A 24,816-nucleotide genomic window follows, 5' to 3' on the forward strand; every position below is an offset into this window, starting at 1 on the left:
CAGCTCAAAATATTTCTTATATTCTCTTCATTCATTCTATGACCCATGATTTACATAGAAATGTTCTTTCCCATATACAGGGAGATTTTCTAAAGATCCTTCTGTAACTCATTTCTAACTTACTTCCGTGTTTTTCAGCTTTCATTTGAATCAGTCCGTGTGTGCAGCGCAGTGGCTATGGTCCTCGCGGGGAGTTGGCGCATGCGCAGCGCACATCTCTGTCGTTTTTCCATCCCTTTCTCCTCCCCCACCCCTCCCTCCCTCCCTATTTCTGTTCCCTTCCGTTTTGCAAAAGATCTGTCTCCCTGTTTCTATTATCTACCTTTATCCCGCTCTTTATTTGATTCCACCGTGATAAGAGCACATGCTCTGTATAACCTTAATCCTCTTAGATGTACTGAGACTCCTGTACCCGGATGCTCGCATGGCCCAGAGGCTGCGAGTCCCGCTATCTGCCGACCTGCTCTGCTCTTCCTCTGGCCATGGTGGAAGGCCAGCGCCTTGTCCACGTTCCCCACCTCTTCACTGACTTCCTATCTACTTACCCCAGCAGGTATGTAAACCCCCAGCCATGACTGGGATTTCTCTGAGGCTCCTTGCCACCCTGTCGGCCTTTGCTTCCTGAACTTTGAAGTTCTGAGGTTGCGTGTGTGAGTGTTTAAAAGTCTTACCTCTTCTTGACACGTGGGCCCTGTTTCCATCACAAAATCACCCTCCAGTGCCTTTCCCCACCGGTCCTAACATTGGCAGTTTTCAGGGCAATTCTCGATTGGTCGGTTTTCGTCCTCAGTGTGGGTCTTGTTGTCCTGCAGGCCTGGTCATGGTCACGACCCCAGCGTGGGAAAGTGTGTCATGTCGGGGACTGGGTGTTTCTCTGTGCCTAGAACCATCACGGAGCTTCGTTCTGGAGAGCAGTGAGGGCTTGGAGGCAGGTTCCCTTCCGAGTCTCGATGAAGGCAGTCCTGCTTTGACTAACTGCCCATGAGCAGAACCTGTGCCCCGTGCCTGGGAGGTGTGTGGCCGGGCAGCGGGGAACACACTGAGAGAAGCCACCACCCTCCACAGCTGCCCGCCTGTCCCTAGGATTAAACACTGGGCACACGGGGCTCGGAGCTAAGGGCAGTGCGTGTGACCCCAGCATCAAGTCCTGAGCTGATATGCCAGGGGAAAGATCGTCGGGCCTGGCTTGGGAATTGTTCTCTTTCACTTTGCAAGCATTCCTGGAGAAAAGCGAAGGCTGAGATGCACCGGCAGTGGCTGCTGGCTCGGTCTGGGGCTCAGATCAGCGCTACCCACTCCCATGCCCACCCTCGCCCTGCCTGGCCCCCGCCCAATGCCTGGGGGGGCACCTCTCTTCCAGGGAAGCTCTCCCCATCTTCCTCTTCACTAAGGGCTGGCTTTACAACTTTTATTATAATGTGCTTTATGCACAACTGTGAAACTTTACTGCAACATATGCCCATTTTATATATTCATGCAGAAAGCATATTTTAAAAATCCACAGTCAGAGGCTCATAATGCAATATTAAACCCACACCATATTTCCTCCGTACATTCATAAAAAAGCACTCAGTTCTTTGGAAAATGTTATTAAGAACTTTGACTCCAGGGTGCAGGATGCTTCCAGCCTGTGCAGATGGCGCTGAGCAGAACCCAGGGGATCCAGCGTGGGCGCGGGCGAGTGGCAAGCAGCCCTGCCCCAAGGAAGGAGCTGGGGCACTGAGATACGACCGCAGCGTCCAGGGCGACGTTTGTCCACCGGCAGCCAGCTGAAGGGCAGGGCTGATGGAGGGAGCTGTGCGCTCCTGTGTGGGAAATGAGCTGTCACATCAGAAATTACATGCGGTTATTTATAATCGACAGGAGATTTGCAGCCAGACTGCAAGAAATTGAAACAATACCTCGAGTAATTCCAGCCCTTTTCGGATTAGCATCTGGTCTCAGGAAATCCCTGTAAACCAGGTGACTCTGACTATTACAGACTGTGAATTCGGTGTCCCAGGTCTAAGCCCCGCAGATTTGTTTTGAGATTGAACTTGGCATGCGGCATTTCGCCTGTGACTGAGTGACCCTCACAATCAGGAACCTGGCCCCGCCCACCAGCACCGTGGCTGTTAAGGGCACCTTTGACTTTTAAATTTTCTTTCCATTATCACAGTCTTTGTATGTGAAATTATTAAAAATATATTAATTAATACACAGAATGTGGCTCGTTCTAACTGGCAGATGGCGACAGGCGTCCTAGGTGGGGGTCACAGCCTGCCCAACCCTGGGGGTGGGGGCAGCCGCTGAGGGTGGGTGTGTGCTGGGCAGCAGCCACTGCTGGGGTCACAGGGAGGGGAGATATGGGGGCTGGGGGTGCAGAGGTAGAGCGAGGATATAGAGACCCCCCACCTACGATGACCCATCTCCTACCATCAAGGGCATCCCAAGGACATAGGTGAGGAGGGCACAGGGTGCCTGGGGTCCATATTCCACTTCCCCCACACCGTGAGCCCTGCTAACCCTGGGATCCTCCAGAGGGAGGCCTCTGGCAAAGCAAAACTCAGAGCTCTGTAAAATCTTCCCAGTTCCGGCAAGCAACTCCTCGGGCAAACTCCCCTCGGGACCACAGCCTTGCACTTTCTCGCTGAGGACCTGTGCTTTCCTCACTGATAGGGGAGATGCTTCAGGCCACTGTCTCAGGGGAATCTCCTCCCTCGGAGGGCCAATACTGGGTCCATCACAGATGAAGCTAGCAAACGGGGTTATAGACAAGCTTACAGCATCCTAGCATCCTGAGATGCACAGGGTGTGTTTTCCTTCAAGGCAAAGATGCGATTAGCTGCTGGGATGACTAACTGCCTTTGTTTCGCTTCTGTATCTCAACTTGCTGGACGTCACAAACTGTGTAAAAGGAGGCCTCTGCTGGGTTCCAGGCCCAGCCTGGTTTTGTGCATTTCTAGTGGCTGGGACAGTGCACCGCTAAAGCCCTGAAAAGTCCCTCCAGGTCTCTTCAGTTTCTTGGAAATTCCTCAGCACTGCGAAGGCCCCACAGTCACACCATCGGCCACCGTGTCCCCTCCACCTCCCTCTCCTCCCTGGAAGTCAGGGTAGAGCTGAAAGCCTGGGCCATGCGTCACCCAGGGTGTGGCTATGTCACCTCCTCCTGCACAATGCCAGCTCCCTCGGAGCAGGGTGGCAGTGACACACACACAGTGAGTCCTCATGCCTGCCAGAGGGGCTGCCGGGCTCCATGCATACCACTCCCGTCCTACACACTGCCCTGAACCTGCCTCCCCTGCGCCTCACAGGATATGGAGAGAGCATTAGGATCAGGAGAAGGACTGGAAGGAGCGCACGAACCCCAGGCTCACCACCAGCCCTGCGGCGCCCCCAGCCCTGTGCTCGCCTGCCTCTCTACGGCCGCCCCTGACCTCCAGCTCACTGTTGTGGCGCCTTCGCCATCTTCCTTTCCCTGGCTCCTCAGAGAACTCGCTGAGCACCTCCCTGCCTCAGCCTCCGCAGGAGCCCCTAGTTCCCCTTCCAGAAGGTCCTCTGGCTGCGCGCCACTGTGGCACACCCTCACAGCCTCGGGGCTGGAGCTACAGTGGCCTCTTCCTGCGGCTTTGGCTGCTTGCACTGGGCAGCCAGGTGCAGAGAGGGAGGAAGAGCGGGAAGAGGCCAGGCTGCCGGGACCTGGCCTCGGGCGCCCTGGGTCCTCCGCCGGTGACGGGGCAGCCAGCTCGGGACCACAGGCTGACAGACGTCTGCTCCCAGAACAGGCCCCGGCCACTGCCCAGAGGCAGCACCTCCACTCCAATCTACCGCAGGCCCACTTCAAACGTAATGGTACTTGTGGGCTCTTACAGCACAGTGACAATGACAATTGCCTCTTTGGAGAGGCTCTGGATTGCCCAAGTGACCTGGCATGGCCTCACGAGGGCTTCTGAAGACAAAGCATCTTCAGTCTAGGACCTGAGGACACAGAGGCAAACGAGGACAACTGTCAGGGTGACAAAAACACACAGGAAGCTGATAAACCCCGCCACTAACGTAAATCGGCCAGAGGTGCACAGGGCCCTGTAGGCTGCGAAGAACTTTAATCCCCGTCACACTCAGCCATCCCTCCTCACCGCTAATTCACGGGCAGACTGCCTCGCAGAGGAGCATCTCTTCTGTGCCTGTGGGGGTGTGTTTTGGTTACGCTGGCACTCAGACTCTGAAAAGAATAACACCCACGTACGCAGAATAGCGTCCGACCAGTTGTCTCAGAGTCACACCTCACCACCAGGTTCCCTGCATTACAAAACGCAATGACACAAACTCACCATTCAATCTCTGTTCAAATAAACCAGCACAGAAATTGTGTGGATTTTTAAAAATGTTTACTTTGTGATTCTCCTGACACTATGCTCTTCGTAAAGAACCTGGAGAAACAGAGAAAAGAACCGGTCCACAGTGTCAGCTCTTCCTGTCTGTAGGAAATGTCCCAGCACCTGGGGGGGGCCCCATGTCCACCCAGACCTGTGCAGACAGCTGACCATTACCATCATCAAGGCCGCAGGGCACAGCTGCACCAGAGTGGGGACTCCCCAGCCCCCACCCAACAGGGGGGCCTGGTTCTGCCAGCCAGGTTCCAGCCTGCTCTTCCACATAGAGAGCTAGATCTGCTGCCCCTCCTGGGGTCCCTCCATCCACACAGCCGGAGTCTTGGCCTCAGTGGGGTCAACCCAAGGCAGAAGGCAGGACTAGGGCACTCCCAGACCACTGTGTGCATGGGGGTCAGCTCAGCCATCCTGAGGCCACTGCAGGTTGCCTAGAAATAGGAAGAGAAAAACATGCTGGTGAAAATTCAGTGAAACAGTGAAGTCAAAACAGAATGTTTTATATCGTATTAACAATATCCTTCAGTTATTATGGGCTGATCAGGTCCACAATTTCCTGTATGAGTGTACTGAAAAGGCTAAATAAAAAGAGGCAAATGGAATGATTTCAGGGCTCCAGGAGGATCAAAGCCCTCTCATAGAATTCAAGATTCTCTCAGGGCTGAGACCAAAACCTTCCCTGGGTGGCCCATACTTATTAGTTATCAGAAGAAGGGAGGGGAGTACTTAAGAAGGGCAGAATCACTCAAGATCTTCTCCAAGTAAGGTATTAACTCAATCCTTAATAAAGTACCCAGGAGTGAGATGCCTGGGGCTATAGTCTTTATCTAGTTGAGATCGGATCCAGGTGTCCTTGGTTGTGATTTTTGTCATATGCTTTGAGGCTTTGTGGCTTCATCCACCATTACAGGCCTTAGTAGGGATGAGTGACTCACAGAGGTTCACTTACTATGAGTCCATCACCCACTTCCAGAGAAGCGACATAGGCTTTAGACAGATTCACAAGTCAACATAAAAAGCCAAATGGTTAATTTAAGTCCTGCTAGGGGCTGCTTCATAGTGGTCTCCATCAGTTTTACACAGTCATAAAAGGGAGGCACAAGGGAGCAATGACTCGCATGCGTGTCTACATACAGACATGCTCCCTTTCTCTACAGTAACAGTGCGTACAACTGCGTGTAGAGGATGCACAATGACACCTTGGGTCACAAATTTAATTCTTTCCCCATCTCTGGTTGCAAACCAAGTTGGACAAGAACTGACTCAAATTCAATAGTTAGGTTCAATGTTGACCTTGGGGAAATTTGATTAAGTTCTCATCCAATTCAGCTTGCAACCAGCAACATGGAAAGAATTAAGTTCGTAACCCAAGGTACCACTCTACAGTATTAATATATTAGTACATTATCTACAATCATTTTTAGGTGTAGTTTTATGTAAATGTAAAGCTACCTAAATTGTATGTGTTTTTATATATCGAGATATACACATACTACATAAGTCTATGCATACATACAGTATGTGAATGTGTGTATACACAGATACAGACTCACTAGGAGTGAAGGGATATGGAATTTTAATTTTACAGTCTATTTCACACCAAAATTAATTTACCAGACCTAGCATAATCTTGGCACCCAAGCCAAATGTTGCCTTTCTAAGGAAGGATAATTTCAGGCTAATTTCTCACATCCACAGTGGTGATACATTTACCCATAAAATATTTAGCTAAGTGAATGCAACAGCACATAACAAAGGAAGCATGTCACTTCCAGGCTGGCTTTTCACCAAGAATGCAAGGTTGGTTTTATATTTCAAAGGAATCCCTGAAATTCACAATCCAAAGAAATGAGATTAAGGCATCTTGTAGGCATTTCAATAGCTGCAGAAAATCTGTGGAAAATTCAACATCCATTCATGACAAAAATCCTGGCCAACTTAAATGAGGTGAGCACCTTGTCTGCCAGTAAGAAGCATAGAGAGATGCCAGCCATCAACAGGCAGTGTGGAGGTGATGGATCCCACGTGTCCCCTGCACACTGTGGTGACAGTCAGGTCCCCCGGCCACTCAGCCCAACCAGAAGGAGAAAGCCAGGGGTAGGGCCCAGGAGGGAGAACATGGCTTTGTTCATGCCTGAGTGCAGCTTTCCACTTACTGATGTGACATCAGCAACAATAACCACAACAAACAAATCCCTGTGTGTAAACCAGGATCTGTGCCCGTACATAGCCACACCACTTCCAGATAGTAAAAGGGAAGCGAAGCAAACAGCCAGATAGACACACTACCCTCTGGGAAGACTCATTCTCATAAAGAGATGAATTGTCTGAAAGAGTAGTTAGAGATGCTGTGAGTTTTAAGTAATAACCTTGACAGATAACAAGGGGAATCTAAATCTTAAGTTGAACCCCTACCACACACCACGTGTAAGAACCATCCATATCTGTTCCTGATGGACCAAACCAGCCCAGTGGCGGGTGTTTCCTAAGCTGGTTTAGAGGGTGTCCTGTGACTGGGAGTATAAGAAATCTCCAAAGACTGACAAACTAGGCAGCATTAAATTATTACTCTTTTTGGCTTATTAAAAATATACATTCTGAAAATACAAGCCACACTTAGCGAAAGCATTCACAATAGGTACTATGCATTCAAAAGAGAAAATGATACTGGCTTGTAAATTCTAAAAGATTAATTTTGATTGTTACGAGTGAAAGGTAAAGGAAACTCAAAGTGCAATATAGTTTCATACTCAGCAGATTGACTAAAAAGAAAACCCCGACTTGTCCAGAAATAGCAGGAGGCTCACTCCTCACCACCGAGAGTGAAGCCAAGACACCCGCTGTGAGGTCCACTTCATGGGGCGGGTGCAGGTAAATGGCCCCAAAGGAGCCCTCTGCGTCACAGGAGCAGAGGAGGCCACCAAAGATTTGTCTCACAGGTGGGGCCAAGCCTGCTCCTCCACCAGTTGCCAAGTGTTCCAGGATGCTGCACCAGAGCCAACACAGGGGCGGTCAGCGTGGAGTTGAAGAGGGAGTGGGTCCCTGGCCACCACTGCACCAACACAGGCCCTGGATACTGGGGCAAGGCCTCTGCGGCCTACAGGACAGAACTCAGCCCAGCACCTGGGCATTAGCAGATGGCCTCGGGGCTGGAGAGCACAAACCTGTGTTGTTGAAGCCGTCCAGCTGTGTTGATTTGTGAGGGCAGCAACCAGAAACCAACACACGTGATTAAACACAGTTCCATTAGAACCCAGCAATTCTGCAGTGAGGCCCTGGCTCGGAAGCGGTCTCTGGATTACGAAGAAGACGCAGTGAGAACACGAGTGACAGTGTGGGGATGGAGCGGCTGTCTTGGGTGTAACTGAAAGGCAACAAGGTCTCTGACCCACAGAACACAGGGCCACCTGGCAGGTGTGTGCACCTGAGAAGCCACCTGCATGGGGGGAGGTGTCAAAAGACACAGAGTACTTCCTGAGCTCCATCCCCAGCCCTTCACACTGGTTCCTGCTGTTCCCAAGCATGTATGGACCTGCTTTCTTTCACTGTGAATTAAATTGCTTGTTCTAGAATTTCATATAAGTGGAATCATTTTTGTCTGTCTTCTGTCACTGTGCTAACCTGAGAACCACTGACACTGTGAACACCACCAGTTCCTCCTTTGCAGCACTGCCACATGGCCTGGGCGTGGCTGCTCCGCATTTGTTCGTCGTCCACCTGTGGACTTCTGAAGCTGAGTGATTCTGACATGCACGTAGTGCATCCACTGTGCTTTTAGCTTAGTTGGCCTGATGATGAATGACGTCACGCACCCTCCGTGGGCTCACCTGCCACCTCTGCATTCTGTGGTGTAGCATCAGTTCCAATTGATGGTCCATCTTTAGTGGCAGCTTGTTCTCTTAACATTGAGTTCTGAGGTCCTTTGTGCACCCTGGATACAGGTTCTCAAAGGAACGCGTGCTCCGAGCGTGTTTCCTCCCACAGTGAGGCATCTGCATCCCGTTAACAGCGTGCAGTCATGTGCCCGGGACAATGTGTCAGTCAACATCAGGGCAGAGTCACAGTGGTGACCATGAGACTGCGTGGCCCGGTGACATTGCAGCATCTCCGTCTGTGGAAGTGTGGTCTGTGATGTCCACACAACGCAAAAATCACCAGGTGATGTTCCTCACACTATGTCCCCATCATGAAACAATACTTGACCATATTTTGTAGACAGAATATTTTTAATTTTTACAAATTTTTTATCAAAATAAAGAAACACATTCCCACCACAGACATGAGTATGCCCTCCTTGTTTATCCCTATGAGAAGTATAGTTTAGATTTCCCAGCACCGCCATGGTCCACCTCGATCGAGTACTTGTATGTGGTAAAAATTACACAGGGAAGCTCATGCTTTTGAGCTTGGATACAGACTCTATCTCGGCAGCGCCATTTGTCGACAAAACTGTTTTTATCAACTAAATAGCGTCTGCCCCTTGGTGAAATCCAGGTGGCGTCTGCCGAGGTGTGGGTCTGTCCTTGCTCCCGGGTCTCTCTGCCCGCCTTGATGCCAGTCTGCCCGCAGGCACCCTCCACCCCACCCCACACACATGCTGAGGCCAGGTCTCATCGCCTTGGTTACTGCAGACCTTTAACAAGCCTTGAAACCAGTACAGCTAGTTCTATCCTTTTGTCCCTATTTTTCCTAAATTGCCTGGGCTATTATAAACATCAGACAAAAAGAACGGAAACCCAGACATTAGTACCAAACAGCTGTGGACGAAATTCTGAACGGCTGCGTGGTGACACTCAGGGCCCCGGTGTTCCTACAGTCATGTCCCTGCACAGTGTCTGCGACAGAGGACAGCAGGGAGAAGTACACCGAGGCACAGTCAGGGGCTTCACACATGTACGTTTCTGTGCTCAGCACCCCCAGTAGACATAAGTGAGATCCTAAAAGTTCTGAACAAGTAACTGAGAAGCAAGAAGTTTATTTTAATTGCTCAGGAAATATTTTAAAAATAAATACTACCATGCCCATACACAAACAGACCACAGTTCAATAACTTGCAGGGTAGAGTTTACATGGAGAAGGTTCCCTGAGTAATATCAAATAATAATAGAGAACAACACAAACAGAACTTTAATCTACAAGGACACAATGCTGGGAAGGAGGAGAGGAAACTTACCTTTTTGCCCAATCTGAGGACAAAGATGGAAATCACAGCTGTCATTATGATTTATTAAGAAAATAATCCATCTAAGAACTTTAGAGATGAGGCCAAAACTCTGCTCTGGCTAGTCTTCATCTCTTCTAAAACCATTCCCACTTTAAAGAGGAACAATAGAAAAATAAAATGAGCACTAAATCTAGGAAATTAGAAAGAGACCAACCAAAAGCCAACAGAAAGTAGAAAGGGCTTAATTAACTCAGGAGCAGAAAGTAATGGCTCAGGAACGGTGTGCAGTAGAATAATTAAGTCCCAGAATCTTTTCTCTAAAAAGACCAATCAAACGGAGGTGCGCTGTCAATTCTAATTAAGAACAACAAGTAGGCTAGGGGAGGTGAGGTGCAGCATGCCCTCGGGCACGGGGGGCTCTCCTTACGTTTACACCCTGAACCCCACCCAAGGGCCCAAATGGGCCATTTGGAGGGAGGAGCCAATTGCCAAGTTGTCAAAGAAAGAGGCTCACCCGGCAGTCAGGCAGGAACCTTCACACTCGCCCCTGAGGGAGCCAAGCTGAGCCGGCCAAGGTAAGCTGGCTGCCTGCCTCATCTAACACAGAGCGCGCACGTGGGTGACCAGCAGGACAGGGGACTTTCGGTCCCTTGGTGGTAGGCTGAGAAGTCCAGAGTTGGGTGGCACGGTCTGGTGGACTCTGCGGAGTCCCAAGTGGGCACAGGGCTTCAGTGTGGACAGTGTTCCCTCTGGCATCTCCTCTCACACAGCCCCCACGAACACACCCCTGCAGCTCCCTTGACCACATTTAACCTGAGGACCCCAGGTGGACTTCGGCCCCACCCTCTGAGTGCCTCAGCCCAGGCCAAATTTCACCCCGAGTTCTGGAGGCTGGAGAGGACTTTGGACCACATCTTGCTCACTCACAAAGTTGAGAGGGACAGACTCTGCTGGCCCCAGCACCTCCTCCAGGACCAGACGCCCTCCAGGCTCTGAGAAGGCCTGGGGACCGGGGCTACTGCAGGCCGAGGATGGGCCGGAGCGGCGGGTCTGGACCTCCCTCGGGGACAATGGGTCTGCACTGCTGGGTCCTGGAGACCCCAGATCCCTTGCAGACGCCATGAACAGAGCCCCTGCACACCACAGCGGCACAGCCTCTAACCTCTGACCTCTGACCCCAAGCCTTTCAATGTTGCCTGGGGAAGAGGCCTTTGTGTTTCTCTTAGGACCTTTAAATTTCTAACAGGATGGATCATATTTTATTTGTCATTTATGCAATTTTATTTAACTATTTTTTGCCCACTCTTTATTAGATGCACACAATGTAAATTCTCTTTGTGTGGAAGATGTGTATGTGTATTAGCATCTGCACTGAAGAGCTCTAAGGGAGCCCTGCAAGTTCCAAAGCGGGAGCCTGGGAAGGCAGAGCCCTGCCAGACAGGGCCTGCGCCAGACAGGGGCAAGGAGCTGGAGGGGAGGAGTCGGAGAGGGCGGGACCAGAAGGCAGCCCCGATGACCAACAGGGGTCCGGACCTCAGCCGGCTCCTCTGTTCTTTCACTTCGGGACAGAGACAGGAGGCACAGAGACAGGAGGCCCCGACGACCCTCTGCCTCCGGACACAGGAGGCCGGAGCCCAGCAGTCACCAATGAAGGAAGAACGATGCGACACAAGGACCTTCGGACGTGTGAGAGCAAAGGGAAGAAAACGAGGCTGGGCAATCCCCAGAGGGCAGGTGGGAATGCAGGGCACCGGACGCAGCACGGGGGAGTGGGCGACACATCGGTCCACAGAGTCCCAGCCTGGCTGGGGGGCGTTCAGTATCCAGCAGATGCCGCTGCCGTGAGCACTGACCGGAGTCTAAATGTAGAAATTATCTTCTAGTCCTATTGTTGTGTATGTGTGAGTTGCTAAAACCAAAGAGAGACACTTGGATTCTTCAAATAAACCCCACAAACCCAGAGGTGTCACAAGCAGTATGAGAATTCTGGGTGGTAAAGCAGTGTCTAGTCTGTTGTCTCAAAAGTTATAAAGTCAGCTAAGCTAACAAAGAGAGAAAAAAGAAGACCACTCACAACTCAGAAAGGAACGAGAGTGTAGGAAGAGTCCTCTTCTCAGAGGAGCAGAATAAACACTGACAAGGAGGAAGATTAAGAGCAGCAAACGAGAGTATAATCCGAAAAGTAATCACCAGTAAGATAAAATATGTAACTTACCAAGAAAGAAAACCAAATTTAACTGATGGAAAATAAGAAAGTAACAAAAATAAACCAAACAAATGGGTAAATGAGAAATAATAAATAATGATAAAGAACAAGTATCAAGTAAAACACAGAGGGCCTTTCTTCAACAAGAAAGTTGAAGGGTTTGAACTTGCTCCCCGGGGGAATGAGCCCTCGGAAGACCCATGGTCCCTGGTCTGCAGGGGCCAAGTGGGAGGCAGCAGGGGAAGACGGGCAGCCCTGGACATTGCAGAGAGGTAAGGTGAGAACGTGAGCCCTGCTAGGCAGCCAGCAGCCAGGACACTCTGCACAGAAAACGCACCTAGCAAGATCTCCAGTCAGCGGGCCGGTGCTCCCAGACACACAGCGCCCCCACTGCCTCTTTAGCACACCACTCCCTTCCGCACGGCTGGAGAGCACCGCCCCAGGGACAGCCACCCTGGAGGAGGTGGCTCCTTTCAACTGCTCTGAGAACCACTTTGATCAAGCAGCTGAAAACAGAGAGACAGAGACAGAGAGAGACTGACAATCAGTGCACATGGAATATGTGTAAGCGTAGATATAAAAGTCTCAGGAACTCCTAAGTTTCAATATTATACAGAAAAATCTCAGCTACATTTTAAACAATTCTGACGTTAATTACCAAAATTCTTCAAATTACCAATATGTGTTAGAGTGGAGACGCGTTTTAGTGCACCAACCTGGGATTATACGGAACCGTTAAAAGATTTAGAAGTGAATGAAACGCGTAAAAGGCTGTGACACAGGTGAAGCACTTAGGTGGCTAATGGACAGCTGTACAGGGATTACCAAGCAAGATTCAAGTGAGAGCTAATTTTTTACCTCAAGAAGGCAGAAAAATACAGCAGAGCAACCCAAAGATACAAGAAATGTGGAAACAAGAGGGGAGCAGGCGCTGCACATGCGGCATTGCACGTCCGGCATTGCACGTCCGGCATTGCACGTCCGGCCGTCTGTGGGGCTGCCTGTGTGAGGCCGGGTCAGACGGCAAGAAGGAGCCTCTGACCCCCACACACGGGGCAGCCTGTAGTTAATAACAACGCACTGTGCTCTGTGAAGTCGCCAACTGAGGCAATTTTCTCACCACCAAAAAACCAAACACTAGGAAAGTGCAGGGAGGGAGATGTTAAATCGTGCCGCGGATCACACATCACACGGTGCGCTGCAGGAGCAGATGTGCACTCATTGTTTGTCAGTTACAAATAGTGTTTAAGCCAAAACTTCAGTGAAGTAGAGAGGGGAATCCAACAGGAAAGAAGGCAGAACCTGGTCTTTCCTTTGCATGTGCGCACGGCTGCGGTACGTAATGTTCACTTCCCTGTGTGGAGTTGGTCCTCACACAGAACACCCCCCCACTCCTTTATTTACTCCCTTCTCTCCCCCATCTCACCTCTAGGTGCCCTTCCCATCTGAGGAAGATCCATCCCCCTACCTCCTATTATCTATGTTTCTATTGTGTTCCTTTCTATATTTGGGGATTTTCATATAATAGAAACCATGTGACATTGAAGTTTGTGTGTCTGATTTATCTCACTTAGCATTATGGTCTCCAAGTGCATCCACTTTCCTACAAATAACTCGAGTGTATCCTTTATGGCAGAATAGTACTCCGTTACATGAAGATACCACGTTTTCTTTATCCACTCATCTGTGATGGCCATACAGGCCGCTTCCAAGATTTAGCTACGATGACTTGTGCTGCTAGAAACATGGGCATACACGGATTACTGTGATATGAGGCCTTTAACACGTTCTGGAAAATACCTAGAAGGGAAACAGCTGGGTCAAAAGAATTTAAAGAAATTTCTAGAGCACACATTCCTAATTCTGAAATTATGAAAAAAAAAAAAAAAAAAAAAAAACCAGGGAGATGGACAAATACAGATAAAGTAGAATAAATAAGCAAAAATTATGTTAAGTGTAATATGTTAAGAAATACATCACCCATTACATAGAGACACATTTGAAAATCTAGAAAATATGTATTAAAATAGTAAAATACAAAAACTAGCTGGAAATAGAGAACTTCAATACCTAGTACTTACTTAAAAAATTAAGATCACAGCTGAGGACTCTTCTGCCCAAAAGCCCTGGGAAAGGCTGCGTGAGACAGAAACCTAGCAAACTTCCAAAGACAGAGACTCCACGCGGGCTGCTTCAGGGAGAGCCAGCTCAGGACTGAGGGAAAGGGAGGAGCCGCTCGAAACCAGATGTGTCAGCTTCCCACGCCCGTCTTCACATTCCTTATTGTTATTGTCCTCAGCTCGTGTTTGTGACACACAGTGTCTCCATGCACTGAGGTGATTAGTTTCCTCCGCGCACACATCGGGGTTCAGGGCCGGAGGTAGGGGTGGAAGGGGGTTTTCAAAAGAGGTGACCTGTATAGTACACAGGTGTGCACTTCCCAAGATAAATGTAAACTCCATGTACTACAAACAGGTACTAAAATAAAAATTAATAAAACAAACGCAGACTTCACTTCTGCACCCACTTCCCACTGCTGCTGTGATCAGCTCCACAGACCTCGGCGCTGAAGACGACCAGATCTTCAAACATGCAGCTCTGTGGGTCCGAATCAAGGTGCGGCAGGCGGCATCCTCGGGGCCTCCTGCCGTTCCAGCCCGAGGCCCTGTGCCCCCGCTCCCCGCCAGCAGTGGAGGCAAGGTCCGCCTCTGCCACGTGCAAGCCCCAGAGACATGCGGCCGCCTGGATAACTCAACACAGGACTGGCTTCGGCAGCATGAAATCCCACCTGCAACCTCACCTCCCGAGAAGCGACGGACTCACAAGGTCAGGAACTGTGACCCAGGCACCTTTAGGACAGCATTGCCTGCCAGCTGCTCTACTACGTGCCGTCAGCCCCCTGCCCGGTGGGTCCACACCAGTGGACTCGGCCAAGTGTGGATCAAAAATACTTGAGAGAGAAGGCGTCTCTACTGAACACGTTCAGACGTCTGTCACCAGCCCCCACACGACACCGTACGTGTGACAGCTGTTGGCAGCGGATGTGCCTGCCTTGTGTGTAAGTAATCTAGGGATACTTTAAAACCCACAGGAGATGTGTGGACGCTATACAAACACAGCCCCCGTTTATATAAAGGGCTGGACTTTAGCATCCTTGGGGGACCCTAGAGGCCACCTCCAGACTCTGGGGGGGACTGGGGATTTAGCTCAGCGGCACAGTGCCTGCCTGGCAAGCACAAGGTCGTGAGTTCGATTCCCGGTACCAGAAAAAAAAAACCAAAAAAAAAAAAGACAGACTCTGGGGAATGACAGCACCATATCATATGATGTGAACACGGATGACTCCTATGTACACTCGTGTATGGGTAATAGCTTGAAGGGCACACATGCCAATATTTCTAAGCATTTTCCTCTTCATTGGGGTTTTGTGATTTTAATGTTTTTCCTGATCCTCTTTCTTGCTTCCAGGGATGTGAAAGCATGTGCCTTGAGCTGCGATGGATTCAGGACAGAAAGTGGCCGTGGAACTCTGTAATGAGAAATAGCGTGCTACATGCCAGGGACTGGCTATGAGTCTAATGCAGAGCATTCTGGCCACATCAAGGGCCCTGAAGTCTAAGGCTCGGCCCAGGTCCTGCACACAGATGACCTCAGGCTCAGCACACAGGACAGGCAGTGCCCAGTGCCCGCTCCTGGCCTGGGTCCTCAGTGAGGGGTGCACTGCTCTGCTCCGTCCGCCGGCTCAATGAGCAAAACAGCAGGTAGGCACTTCCCATTAGGAGCAGTCGTATTTAATTAATCTTTAATTATTGGGCAAAACATGGGAAAGAGGGCCTCTACCAGAAAATCGTTTACAGCGCTTATCAATTTGCTAACTCTGTGACCCAGCCGATCGGTAAATCAAGTGCCTGCTCCCCTGCAATGCGTGGAGCAAATAATTAAACTGTCCATAGGCTGTGAGGCCTACTGGAGCTTAATTGTGTGTGAATCAGCAGCACAGCAGGGCTGCGGGGAGCCCAAGGAGGGTCTGTCTTCAGCCGACCGCCACCCAGGGCCCAGCTGCAGCACCAGGGTTGGCTTTGCTTTGAGTGTGGACCGACGCAGACATGGGAGGAGGGTGGGGGACCTTTCAGAAGCTGCTGGTTTCCAGGTGGACCCTGTCCCCAGTCTTGCTGACCTGGGGTGGCACTGTCTTAGCACCCTAAGAAAGAAAGGCTTGCAAACGCTCACTGGACCCTCCCTCCCTCCCTCTCCTGATTCTGCCAGCTCAGCTCTGCACCAGGTCCTCTGACACTCGAACAAGCCCCACAAGCCCAAGACCAGCTCAGCTGATGAGTCCAGCAGAGATTCTGTCCTGTGTGTCTTTCTTCCCTCCAGACCTGGACCCTCCTGGCCTTCCAGGGCTGGTCACTCCCAGTTCTCCCTGGAGAAGCCCAAGGGCCAGGCCTGGTGCAGCCTCCAACCCAAGCCCCTTGGCTCCTTGTGCCTCTCCTCATGGGGGGCACCTGAGATTTCTGCTCTACCAGTCTCACCCAGGCAGACCACGTCGCTGGCTCTCAGGAAATGCCCAGGCGGGAGAGACACCTGGAGCACTGTGCCCCGCCCGCAGCCTTCTTCCTCTCCTCTTTCATTCATTTGTCCTGCACAGGTTTACCTGGAACAACTTTGTACAAAGCTGCAGATAAATTAAGGGTCAAGACACAGCCGCCCAAGAGACAGGGCCTGGCCTGCTCTGAAAGCCGGAGTCCACAGACGCTTGGGTGAGCACTGAGGGAGGGATGGATGGATGGACGGATGGGTGGATGGATGGATGGATGGATGATAGATGATAGATAGGTAGATTAATAGATAAATAGATGGACATATGGATCAGTGAAGAGGGAAGGTGCAGAAAGAGCCAAGCACAGGTGCCCCAGAGTCCTGCGGAGGGTCTGATCAGCTTTCTGAGCACAGCAGAGTGTCCTTGGGGGCTTCGATAGAAACTCTGCTGGAAAGAGGAAAGCAGGATTTCAGGCAGAGGTGCTTGGAGTGGGCAGGGCCTCTGCTACCACCGAATGTGGGGTTCATACATGGGGCCAAGGACTCCCGCCTCCAAGGGGGCAGGGCCATGCTACAGAGGGTGGCCATCTCCCCTCATCCTCTTCCTGAATGTCTCCTCTTGCTCCTCCTGGGAAGAACAGAGGACATTGACAACAAGATGACAGTGTGAGTCCTGAAGGGGCTGAGTCCAGCCTGAGCATCTTAGGAGAACGCTGGTGAGTCTGGGTGGCAACAGGGGACGTGGCAAGGATGGGCAGTGAGTGGGGCGCCCGCTGGTGCTGGACTGAGTAGAAAGTGCAGGGAAACTGAGGCCATGCAGGCAGGAGGTCACAGAGCTCCAGAGACAGGGGTGTGTGGCCTTCAGTGCAGGTGCAGGGACCACAGGAAGGGGAGGCTGTGCTCTGCGGGGAAGAGTTTGGTGGGATCGAGGGGATCTGTGATCTGGGGAGTGGGTGTGAGTTAAGCTTGTTGAGGGCAGAAGGAGGGGCTAGGGAAGAGGACCCGTGGTGTCAGGGTGAACGTTTCTGGAAAGTGACCAAGAGCAGGAACGAAGAAGAGATCCCAGGGCCCAGGAGGAGCTTGGCCAAGAGGGAGCCCTTCCTGTGTCACAGGGAGGGTGGGTAGGGTGTGTGATGTCACGCGGTGTCCATGGGCAAGGGCTGGCCATTCTGGGCCATGTGGCCGTGAGGAGCACACCTTTGCTTCTCACCTGATCCCAAGCCATGAACACCCCATAGTCCACTCCTCCCTGCTCCTTGTCCATGACTGAATATCCGAGTGAGGTCTTGGGCTTATGTTCATGGTGGGTAGGGAGCTCCATGCTTTGATCAGCAGGGCGAATATCTCAGGTGCTCTGTTTCTGCAGGAGCGTGGTAGCCTCGGTGGGCTGGGCATCCATATGCTGCGGTGAGGATGGGCCATCTGCCAGCCCCAGATCTCATTTCAGCACATAATTGGCTGGATGCGGACCTGCAGCCACCAGGGGAGAGACAGGGCCCCAGGAGCCCGGCCACCTGCTCACGGCAGGGAAGGTGGGTTTCTGGGCATCTGGGGCAATTGAGTGTGACATGTGCCACACCCCGACAGACACAGAGCCCTGGACAAGGCGAGGGGGGCTGTGCTCCCATCATCCATCTGTTTCCACCACAAAAAAAGTCCTCAAGTCCCCAGTGCAAAAGGATCCACTGCAACAGCTCGGCAGTGACTAAACCAGCACGCTGCACCTGGACCCCTACATGTTTATTTACAAGTGTGATGGAAAAGTACGTCAGGTCTTTAAAACTGTATTCAGTAAAAGACACGTGGCCATGAATCCCCTTCAAGACTCTCCCCTCACTTCGAACACACTCACCCCATCGTCCTCCACACTCTCTGAAGCGGCTCGGGGTCCTCTTTCTCGGGTGTCTTTAGCTGTGCTGTCCTGGCTGCATCTGTTGTGAATGGACTCAAAACGTTGCCCTGTCATGGTCATTTCGACTTTGGGGAAGAGCCAGAAGTCACAGGATGCCAGGTCGGGTGTCTAAGGCAGACGAGAACACAGCACTACGCTTTCACGAGCTGCCTTTCTGAGGGGTGACCCTGAGCAGCAGCATTCACTCTTACTTTTTTTTGTACCGGGGATCGAACTCAGGACCTTGCGCTTACCAGGCAGGCACAGTGCCGCTGAGCTGGCTCCCCGGCCCTCACTATTACGTTTTATCACAGCTCATAGACGCTCAGTGTTCATTCCTCTTCACAACTGAACGATATTCCACATTCAGTGAAAAGGTGCGCAGCCCGCTCGTACGAGCCAAACTGTGGGACAATCCAAACGTGCACCAGCAGACGAGCAACAGAAGCCGGGCGTGGCTTCTGTCATACACTCATGTGATCACCATAGACAGCAAACCCCAAAGTTACTGAGTAGCTCTTCAGGGAAGCATCTGCCGTCAGCGCCTCAAGGCCCCCAGCGGTGGCCCTCGGTGCCTGGCACAGAATCCTGCCTGCCTCCCTGAGGGCATCCCTATCCGTCCAGCATCCAGCAGGAGCCTTCAGCCCTGCACCCCCCTCCCGAGCATCCCCCTCCTGGAGCCTCCCATACCTGCACCCTTGGGGAACAGCCCTGCAGAAGCCCATACTCTCCCCTCCCCCACAGGGCGCGGAGCGACACATGCTCAGAGCGACCTTCTAGACACCAGTCTGTACAGGAGCTACCTGGCCCAGGACCACCCTGCTCCCCAGCGTCCTCAGCTACACCCCAACACCCTCAGCTCGCACAGAGACTCCTGGGATCGCTCCAGTACCTGCAAGCCCGAGTGCTGGCACAATGGCTCCATCTCTGCTAACCTCCCTGAGTCACACCCCCAGCCTCCACCTCCATCTTCCTGGACCCTCTGTTCGGCCACTGCCCCCAAGAGACCAGGTCCCTACAACCCTCGGAACCACAACCCCAGCCAGCACAGGCACCGCACAGGAAGTTCACCTGTCCACTCCTGAGCAGAGCGTGGGACAGGGACACCACAGAGGGACAGGGGAAGGACAGAGGCTGGAACCACAGAACAGCAGTGGACCGTACCTCTGCAGCGGGGTGTGAGGACCCGCATGAGAACCTGATCAGACCACAAAGCTGGGGTGTTTGCACAGAGGGAAGGTGGTTCCCGGGAAGACTGACCCAAGCCTCTGGTGTCCCGGCTCTGGGTCACTTCCGAATCATTTATGCGCAGTCCCCCTCTTTGGAGCCGCACAGCCGCTGTGCTGGTCCCCTGGCTTTGCTGCGGTGACGCCTCCGACCCACGGGGTGTGACGACCGCTGCCTGACTACTTCTGGGGACCTGACGGCCACTCTCACTGAAACACTGACTCTTCCCTCGGGCTGCAGATGTCTGGTGGGTGGCCGGAACTGGGCGCGAGCTTGGCTTCTCTGTCTCCACAGTGTGTCGTCTCTGCTGTCACAACCCTTGGGTCAGAGTCTCAGCTCTGGGTGTGCACATGGGGGTCATTTCCAAGCCTCTGTCGTCAAGACCGCTGTGTTCTCATCAGAGTCGGCTGACCACGGCCACCAGGAGAGGCAGCTTTTGGAGCGATGTCCCTGGCTGGTGGAAATGTCCCGGGCTTTCCCCGACCCCAGCAGGCCCTACGCGCTGGGCCCTCTCTGCTCCAGGCAGCCAGCTCCTCTACGGGTGGATGCCGGCCCAGCCGGCTGGCACCTCCCGCATGGGAACTCCTGCATACTGGCTCTGTCCCCTGTCACCCTGTCACAGCCTCCATGTCCAGAGTGTCTGCGGGCAGTGACAGGCCCAAGGCTGGTCCTCTCGTGAGCAGTGGGGTGGCCCCTCGGCCCCGGCTGTCCTGCTTCCTGCCGTTGGCGTGAGAACCAGAGCATCCAACACCAGGTGCTCCGGATTCAGATCCCGTTCCAGCCCCGCAAAGCAGCTGCACACCGCTCCTGTGAAGGCTGGGTGGCCGTGCGCACTGCTCTCAGGGCTGGTGGCCGGGACTGTGACGAGCACAGGACAGGCACCAAGGGTCTCAGGAGCCTGAGAGACTTCCAAGCCGACCTGGTGCAGCCCGGCCTGCAGGGGGCGCTCTCCGCATCACCGGAAGATCACTGACCATGGCTCCTCCTCTCCGGGGCACTGCCTGGTGTGGCCTCTCTGCCCACTCGCGTTCCCTGGACAGCACCTCAAGCAACTTTCCTCCACCCATCTTCTGCCCTGCTGTCCTCCTGGTCAGGCTGGCAGCCACACTGGTGCCCAGGTTGGCACCCCTGCTGTCAGCAGGGTCACTCCGGTCCCTGAATCCCCAGCCTTAGGGGCAACAGCCACATCTCTGTGAAGAGCTGCCCACCCCAGGAGGGCCAGGGTGGCCCTATCAGACCCTAGGGCCTCTCCAGAGCCAAAGAGTGAGTAAGAAGCTGCTCCGGGAGAGGAGGATCACAGTTCTGCCTGGGTTCCAGGGAGGAAGCGCTGAGTGCCTGCTGGGGAGATGAAGGACTCTTCAATTCTGGCCTTGGCTGAGCACAGACCAGAAACAGGCCTCCAGGAGGCCCCAGGCCAGGCGGCATCAAGGTGTTGCCCTGGGGCTTCCTCTGAGCTATGGTGCCCCTGAATGCTGGACAGAAGAAAGCCCGGTGGACTCCGTGGAGGAGGCCCAGGGAGGAGGCTGGCGCAGTCTCTGTCCCCGGCCTCTGGAGATGTGCGGAGGCAGCTCACTTGGAGCATTTGTCACGGGCTCTTTCTCTGTGGCCACCGAGGGGTCATCAGTCAGTTTAACTGGACGCCTGCATGCCTCCAAACTCAAGCTCAGCAGCATTTCATTACTGTACTGCGGGGTAGACCACTTTCCTCGGTGCTGCGGGTTTATTTCCACCTAAATTATTAAGCAGCCTGTTTAATAATGCAAGCGCATTGTAGATGGGCGAGCAGATGCCGCGCTTCAGAGCACATTGTTCCCGACAGCAGCAGGAAAGGCGGCCTCTTCCCCCGGTCTGCCCCACTCGCCCGTCTGCTAATCGGGGTGCGGGAGGTTTTCCTTGGTGAATAAACGCGGCTCCACTCCCCTGTGTGCACCGAGACAGGCGACCCTGCTCCGCCTTCCTCCCAAACAACACCTGCTTCCCTCTGATGTGCGTTGGACACAGTCTCTGGGCTGAGGGCCACCGTGTGGGCAACTTTCAGACAGAGGCGCAGAAGGGCTTCCCTCCTGCCCAAGGTGTGAGGGCGCAGAGCGGGACCAGCAGCTCAGGCGCTCCACAAAGGCTGTGTCCGGGGCTGATTCTCATTTCACTTCGCCCTCCACACTCCGTCTTCACGCTCCAGGGCCCAGCGAGGCTGAGCTGCTCTGAAGGTCGCGGAGAGGTGGTGGAGACGCTGGCCGCTTTGCATGTGGATCAGGGCTCCATGCCAGCTCCACACCAGTGAATCACAGACCACCGCGAGCGCAGCCACAAGCGCGTGGACAAAGCAAGACCCTGGCCTTCCCTCCCCAGCCCAACCACCATGTCCCACCCTGCCACCAGGAGGCTGGGGACTGCGCAGCACCCTGCCCCTCCGCTCCAAGGAGGGACTGTGGCTGGGACCATGGCTGGGGCCTCACAGCCCTGGGCGGGTTTCCCAGCATCAGCACCTTTAAACTCTAACAGACCCTGGGAGAAGCGGAAGGATCAGCGGCTGTGAGAAACCTGCAGGACGTCCGATCCACTGGGTCCGGAGGCTCCTGGGAGGATGGAGGGCGCCAGCGGGCACCGGCGGCCATGGCCAGCCCTGCTCCAGAAACCCCTCTGGGCTTGGCTGTGGCTCTGGGAGAAGCACGGACCTGAGCTCCTTCCCGCTCGACAGGGCTTTTTGGCCTCTCCCACTGTTCAGGTCTTGTGACAGTGTTCTGGTCTTTGGACCTCAGAGACTCACTGCTTCCCCAAATGATGGTCACGGCCAGCAGCTGCAGGCAGGGCAGGACCCCCAGCTGCCCCCTCCCCTCCTCCAGCCAACAGGACAGAACTTGCCCTGTTGTGTGTGTGCTGTCCTGGAGAAGCGGTCCGTGGGAGCAGGTGACTGTCCCTGCCCTGCCCTGCGGCTTTGCTCCTGGACTGGGGGTAGGGGTCAGAAGGCCAGGCCTGGGAATGTCAAGGTTCAGGGTAGGAAAAGGGCACGGATGAGGGGAGCCAGGGTGGAATGGAGGGGCTCTTTTTGCTGCTGATTTAACTCACCAGCTACTTACAATGCAGTCCTGTGTGCCAGAAAGGGGCCCAGGTCCTGGGACAAGCAGGAAGCCCTAGATGTGAGGGACCCTCAGCCTGACGGGGGCGCATGTCCCCCACCAGATTAGGAGAAAAGACAGCTGCACCCAGCCAAAATTTCTCATTCTGTCAAAGCAGCGCACATGAGAAGGATCCACCAGTCCCTCCATCCCTACCACTGGTGCTGAGGACTTGGCCCAGGTCACTCACTCCTGTCCACCCACAGGTCCTCCTGCTACAGTTGCCCCAATCAGCAGGGCCTGGCTCAGAGGAGGCACTGGGCATGTTGGTGAATAGAGGTGTGTGACATCCCTCTCACGGGCCCCATAGACAACTGCCACAGACTCAGCCTGGAGCCAACATCCCACGGACACCCAATAGGACTGCCCAGCAGTCAGCCCCCACCCTGCTGTCCCCAGGAAAGCCATCCCTCACTTGTGGCCAGAATACCCCACGTGGAATACCCAAAGCCTGCATGGCAAGGCCACTACTGGGTGCTAGAGGGACCTGCAGGAGGCTGGGCTGAGTGAGGAGAGAGAGGCTGGCTCTGAGGGAGGAGGAGGCGGGCAGTGCTGACTATGACTGCTCTACATGGCTCGGAGGAACACCCAGCTGACAGCCGAGGTGCCTCCGGGAGCCTTGCTGGGGCTTAGAGTGCCACACCCAGGGTCAGGGAGGGCTGCCATTCTGTAGGCCACCCATTTGTGGAGATGGCCAGAGGTTAGCTCCAAGGGCGGAGGAGGCACATACACACAGCAAGAAAATGCTAGTGATGACCGCATGGCAGAGTCGGCGAAGAAGGGGAAGCCACTGCATGCCGAGGGCCTTCACAGGAGAGAGCCACGCCCGGCCTCGAGGCAAAGCTGGCAGCGGGAGGCAGGGCCACAGGGAACACAGGGAGACAAGGAGGCGGCCAGGCAGAGCCCAGGCCTAGCAAGGGTGGTGGGGTGGGGAGGGCTCAGCATAGGAGGGGACAGGGCCGGGCATGCTCTGTCCGAGGTCTGACCCACGAAGTGCCCTGCTGAGCCCCAGCGAGGGAGGGAGAGGGCCAGAAGCTCACAGGTGGTGCCCCGGGTAGAAAGGTGCCAAGAAGACCAGAAGAGGATGCGGCTGTGGCTGCTGGGCAGAAATGAGAAACGCAAGCTTTGTTTCACGGGGTGGCCTAGAGGCGGTCCAGGAGCCCCTGAGACCCCACGCTCACTATGCCCTGACTTTGATGACGGGGAGACAGCGCAGATACCGTGACCTGCCACCTCCCTGTGAGGCTAGAGGGCAGCTGGGTGGAGGGTGGAGAGTGGCAGGGACCGTGAGGGGGTGTGGCACCCCACCCAGAGGTGCGCAGGTGGTGGACTCAGTTCTGCAGTCGCGACGCAGACTGTGCTTCCTCGTCCGCAGGAAGGGAGAGCTACCCGGGCGCCCGGAGCGCCCAGGCCTGAGGCCCAGCAGTGTCCCATCGGGGGGAGACAGGAGGCTGCTCTGGTTCCCGCACTGGTGGCCGGCTTCCCCGCAATGCCTGTGGGTGGGGTCTGCGGAGCCCCGGGTCTGGGGTCTGGGGTCTGGGTGAATGAGCGGACGAGCGCTCTCTTTCCCTTCTCTGACAGGGTCTGTAGAAATTTGGCATGCTTCCTCTTCAAACCCCGGAAAGCGCTCAGGGGGAACCATCCGTACCTGGTTTGTTCATTTTCTGGGGCTATGCTGTCTTGGTTAATTGTGAATCCAAGTTCTTGATTTTCTCATGTCAGTTTGGAAAATGTGGTTTTTTAAAGAATAACTCATCAAGGGCTGGGGATTTAGCTCAGGCGCAAAGTGCCTGCCTGGCAAGCGTAAGGTCGTGAGTTTAATTCCTGGTACCAGAAGAAAAGACAAAAGACAAAAAAAAAAAAAGAAGAAGAAGAATTCATCTGTATCCTTTATGTAAAACCTATAGCCATAAGGTTGCTCTCAATGTCCTCTTTATACCACATTAACATCTACTGACCTTCAGTGATTGTTCCTATTTTATGACTGACGTAGATAACATGTTTCCTTCTTCTCCTTAAACTAATCTTCCTAGAAAATGAATAAATTAGCCAACTTCCATAGAGCACACTTCCACCTGTACTGATTTTTGTCTGTAATAAGAGAGGCAAATATGCTCTCTATTTGATTTTTGATCTTTTTTTCCTTTGATTTCTTTAGGTTCATATGTTTTTCTTTTCATGGCTCTTTCCAAAAAATAGTTGATTATTAATTTTAACATATACATTTAAAAGTTGTCAATTTCCTCTAAGTTTTGCTTTACTGTACCCACAAATTTCAATGTTTAGTGTTTTAAATTTCATTCAGC

General features: G+C 53.2%; 1 long non-coding RNA gene across 2 annotated transcripts; it reads left to right on the forward strand.

The window, feature by feature from the left end:
* The first annotated feature begins 246 nt into the window (after window positions 1-246).
* On the forward strand, window positions 247-24,287 carry LOC102015621. 2 transcript variants are annotated; one of them, XR_001232938.1, is made up of 6 exons: window positions 14,218-14,795; window positions 15,206-15,498; window positions 16,386-16,497; window positions 16,918-16,992; window positions 17,643-17,808; window positions 18,912-24,287. It is a non-coding gene; the product is annotated as an uncharacterized LOC102015621 (long non-coding RNA). The 2 variants fall into 2 exon arrangements; XR_001232939.1 differs by lacking the exons at window positions 14,218-14,795; window positions 16,918-16,992 and adding an exon at window positions 247-553.
* The last annotated feature ends 529 nt before the right edge of the window (window positions 24,288-24,816 follow it).

The sequence above is a fragment of the Chinchilla lanigera genome, unplaced genomic scaffold (genome assembly GCF_000276665.1).
Source record: "Chinchilla lanigera isolate Chin_1 unplaced genomic scaffold, ChiLan1.0 scaffold00012, whole genome shotgun sequence".
In the NCBI taxonomy this organism is placed as follows: domain Eukaryota; kingdom Metazoa; phylum Chordata; class Mammalia; order Rodentia; family Chinchillidae; genus Chinchilla; species Chinchilla lanigera.